The sequence below is a fragment of the Mizuhopecten yessoensis genome, unplaced genomic scaffold (genome assembly GCF_002113885.1).
Source record: "Mizuhopecten yessoensis strain PY_sf001 unplaced genomic scaffold, ASM211388v2 scaffold716339, whole genome shotgun sequence".
Lineage (NCBI taxonomy): Eukaryota > Metazoa > Mollusca > Bivalvia > Pectinida > Pectinidae > Mizuhopecten > Mizuhopecten yessoensis.
This window is the reverse complement of record NW_018480067.1, coordinates 97,663-102,986: the sequence shown is the minus strand read 5'-3', so window position 1 is coordinate 102,986 and position 5,324 is coordinate 97,663.

The following is a 5,324-nucleotide window of genomic DNA, read 5'->3' as shown; positions in this document are numbered from 1 at the left end:
AAACTGATAGTTCTGTTCCGATCATGAATTCCCTGCCTCTCGCACCAACTGCAATGCTTGAACTTATTTTACGTAAGTGCAAAACAAGTCTATGCTCATCAAATAAGTGCAAATGAAAATCAAACAACTTTTTTGTACCGAACTTTGCGAGTGTGAGGCAGACGATGACACTTGTGAAAACACATCGTTCGGCCAATTAATGTATGAAAACAATAATATGGAAGAGAGAATGTGAGTCTCACAGGGACAAAAGGTTGGATGAAATTTTTGGAATTCCTTCTGATGCTTTGACAAATACTGTAAATATGTTTCGGTTTGGGAACGTTTATTTTTAAACTAAATGCACTTTTTTGTGCCATGACTAAAGGAAATGTCTTAGACTTATTGGTTGCTATGACCGCCATTTTGATTATTTCCTAAATTTTACCATTTACCGTGAAGTGGAAAATTGTTTAATGCATGATTTACATGCCACATTATTGAACAACAACCTTCTACCCACGGGATTCCCTAAGGGACTCCACTAGTTCTCTATATGTAACTTTGTTTGTTTATCTATTTGTTTGAAAGAAGTAAATTCGTGTTTATCAAATCTTAGTCAAAGGTTTTTATTTATCATATTTGCTCTCAGCTCGTCAAATAGCCTATCACTTTTTACGTAATCCCATAGCATATGCACTATTGTTTCAGGGTGAATTTTACAGAAAGTGTAAAGGTTATTGTGCGATTTGCCAACTTTGAATTATAAAGTGTTTGTAGTGAAGATTAAGGGATCGCACAACGTTACACGATGTGCGGTATGCGCACGATGTGTGCACGGTTTGTGAACGATGTGCGAACGATAAACAGTTGGACGATCATTGCTTGCGCACATTTGTGTGCACGATGAACGTTGTGCGATAACAATCGTGGTTGGTCTAATTTGAGGAATGGCTTAACAATACGTACGGTATCGTCTTTAAACATATAAACTTGATTGTTACTTATGTTTTTATTTATATGTATTTATGTCTATACTTTCTTAAAATTATGTTTAAGTCAAGATTATGTTTTCGGTATTTTTTTAAACGACCTTAATCGACACATGTGAAATTACAACACAGTCCCGTATACAGGTAAACATAGCCACTTTGTACATAATAGTAATAATAATAATAACTGGAGGTTCTTATATACCGCTTTATCACAACCTAGTTCGTAGGTCGTCTCAAAGCGGTTCACAAATTATTATCCGTGGTTATAGGACCTTTGCAACTAGCCAGTACATTTCTCAACTCCTTGGGGAGCATACAGCCGGAGCTAGCATTCAACAATTCTAGCACTGCCAAACCACGTACTCATTTACAGCTGAGTAGACTGAAACAAGCGGAGTAAAGTTACCTGCTCAAGGATACAACACGTTGCCGTGCCGTGGCGCGAACCCGCAAACCTTCGGTCACAAGGCCGGCTTCCTACCACTGGACTACCGTGCCTCCTGTACATGTACCTAGACCGTAGTTTTCCCCCGCCCGGGCCGGTACGTATTTCGTCGGGTAGGGCCAGAGGTGTGAAAACCAGGTGAACTCCGGAGCTATAGGCAGACCGAATGCAAATAACAAAATACTAAACGTCCAGTTGTGTTTTCATTACGGTCATACGGTATCGCATATCAGCTCTATGTGTCAGGTACAGGCCAGGTAAAACTCCTCTCACTCATCAAATTGTTATTTACCTGTTCTGTTACCTTGGAGCCAAACCCATTCAACGGTCACTGTAATGCTGTGTTACACGCATTGTAAAACTGTACATAATCTTCATAACTATGATGAGAAATTACAGTAATACATACAGTTTTCATTATTGCATACGAGCTTTCCGTATTTTTTTCATTCCGTAATATTGATCTACAAATTGTACCCAATCGCACAATTTTGCGGAGAGAAGCGCACAAAAGGACGAACGATTGTTAAATCGCATAGTTGTGCGCACCATGTGTGGACGATGTGCGGACGGTGTGCTCACACTATTTTTGGTGCGTTGGGCGGTCACACAACTGTAAAAAGTGTTTGTAGTGAGGAATCTGCGGATTATTCTGTACTGTAGCCACGAAATATATATCATCATTTAAGTTCCATTTTCTTTGAGCAGTAGGTTTATCATTACTTTTAATTAATACCGAATATTTGTCTTGTGCTCTTGTACTATTTTTAAGTATCACCTAACGATTGATAGAAATATTTTTTTTCTTATAAAATGATTATTTAGGCTTTGGTATATCAAAAAAATGGTATCAATGTTATGTTGTTGTATTTTAAAATTCTCCGAACTGGTACAGTGATCCATCATGTTTAATGATGTTGTATACAAATTGAACTACCTTTTTAAACCATGAATTTTCGAAAGTAAACCTTTTATCAATTTTCATAATTGATATTGCTAGAGTTAATAGTATTGTACCATGCTTTTAAAACATCTTTCCAAAAGAGGTTACTACAATGTTTTGATTTTTAATTTTTTTTGGAAGTCCATAGTTATTCAAAATCAGTGAGCAGTATAAGTCAAGGTAAATAAAAGTTTTCTGTATATTGTATAACACCATATACTAAACGAGTACCTGCAGGTACCTGCTGCCTCCATTGCATGATCGTTAGAGGCGACTAAATTTGGGATATTTTCTTTTTCTCTTCTTTCCAAACAACTTTCTTCTTCCTAATGTCTCCCCTGACAATGCCTCACTTTTGGCCTTTAGTTGAGCGTTCGCCCCTGTGAGGAAGACATTGTATTCTGTCCCCCGGCTGAGACATAACAGAGTCTGTAAAAATGGTAATTTCTACTCCTGCTTATCACTCAGTAATTTAGGAGTGGGACGACTGGTTCGCCCGTTGTCCGAGAGGGTTGTCCAGCTGGATGTCTTCGGCAGTATGTTTCAGTGAGGTAGCACTATAAAGTCGGCATCAGTTCCGCGCTATCACAAGGAGACAAACACGAACATATCGCAGCCTCCCAAAACACACACGCATACACTACACGCATGCATCTTGCACACAGGGGAGGCCGTTCTTAAATGACCATAGCAGTTGATAGGACGTTAAACAATACTTAACCAAACCAACCTATGTATCTACCAGGAATAAAGTCAGTTTGGTTATTACTACGTATCAATTTGTTTATTATTGTTTTTAATCGTGCTGCTTTAGCATCAGATACAATTTCATCAATATTATTTAGAAGGTTTATTGGTGTCCAATTTGTTAATTTGTTGCGAGGTTTATCTCCTTTTGGAATACAAGTAAAAACTCATTCTTTCGGTGTTTCTGATAGATCAGACACAGTACAACTATATTGATCTAAGAACAAAATGCATTGTTTCCAGCTTTCAACAGTAAAACCATCTAAAGCAGGACTTTTACCTTTTTTAAAGTGTTTAAGTTGATATCAACATCTGAAGCACCCCTGCAGGTGGGAGATCGGGAAAAGAATGGGACCTGTTGTTACCCGCTGCATTTATCGTCGGAGGCGACTAATGTGGGAACCCCCTGCAGAATTGGTGATTTGGTTTGGTGTACTTTATATGGAGATACAAAAGCGACCAAACAAAATCTGCTGCCCCCATTGCAATACTTGGGATCTTTATCTTTCTTTCTACTTCTAACTTCCTTTTATTTTCTAGCGCCTTGCATTGCAACACCTTACTTATGGCCTTAATATTGAGCGTTTGCCCAGGTGAGGAAGGCAATGGGTTCTATCTCCAGGCCGGGGCATACAAAGTCCTTGAAAATGGAGGTTGTTATTCCCTGCTTAACGTTCAGCATTTAGGGGAATGGCATGTGACCGGGAGTAATGCTGTGCTTGGTGCCTTCGGCGTGGTATTTCAGTGAGATCGCAATACAAAGTAGGCATCATATCCGCGCCATCACAAGGAGGCAAGCACACAAACATACCCTGTCTCCTGCATTTACACACGCTAGCATGCATACACTACACACATGGAGGCACGTCCTTAAATGACCGTAGCTGTTTACAGAACGTTAAACAAAATTAAACCAAACCAATAAACATCCTGAAGAAACTGGTTAGTCTTGTATATTAGTAAAATTCCGCGATTCTAACCCACAGACATATTTTGTTGGTTTTAACCTTCACTTATACACATGGCCCTTGCCTGTATCATATAACCTGCTATGCTTTTTGCTTTTAGTTTTCTTCTTATTCTTGTCATCTGTATCACTTAAGTTTTAGGTTACTTTGCACAGTCATACTACATCATATATACTTATGCATGATAAAAGGAACTGTTATTTGATTTTTCCCTGGATTTATGGCCCTTAGAAACTTTAATTTCTGTTCTAGAAACCCTGTATGAGGACACGGGGGTATATATGTGTGAGCTCGCTAAGTGTTGCTAGTGATATCGGAATATAGAATGGAAATATAGATTGCATAAAAATGTTGCTTATTTAAAAATGCACTTCATTATTGTATCACCTTTTAACAATTAGCAATGTATGTGCTGTAATCGCACAACCTGTGAAGGTACTACCATTATACCATTATTCGGTGTACTTTCCAGAAGCAAGATAACGGTGCATTTGATCACATGAAGTTATGTTTTAACTGTTGCAGATTTGTGTTAATTTTAGCATAATAATAGTCGCCATCATGCTTTGACTATGACCTTGCATTTTGTATAAGAGACACCGGGGACCAGTATATCGTCTTACATATAACGATAAACGTCATTATGAGGGACACACCTGATGCAGAAACTCTTTTCCTTTCGAAGCACCTGTTATCTCCCAATGCATTTTAGTTGTTTAGCTGTTAATAGGACGTCAAACAATACTAAACCAAACCAAACCAATCGTGGTGTTTTCTGTTGTGTCTATGTGCTATCTCAGTCCCTGTTGCCGTATTCTATCTTTGAGTTATGATTTTGTCTCTGAAAGCGGATTCAAGAGATTAAGCTAATTGATTTCCAAAGATCAAAAACCACTATTGTAATGCATCCATGACACTTAAGGCGTCATGTTCACTTACGGTCTAACCATGGAATATGTCCAGGCAAAAACGATTTATTGAAAAAATTATCAATGTTTATTTCGATTTTGGATGCATTAATCAGTTTTTCATCAGTTTGTGACTTATCGAACTCAGTGGCACATTTGTTCTCTTCTGTTTATAAAACAGCTTTGTTGAGTCCCTTTACCCAGACAGACAACTTTGGATTTATGTCATCTTCTAGTGACGAAGGAAACTTGGTCTATGATTTCAACTGATATCAGTTTCCTTTCATGTGATGTAGATGGATGCATTTCTTTCTTTTGATTGAAAACAAAAATGGCTGG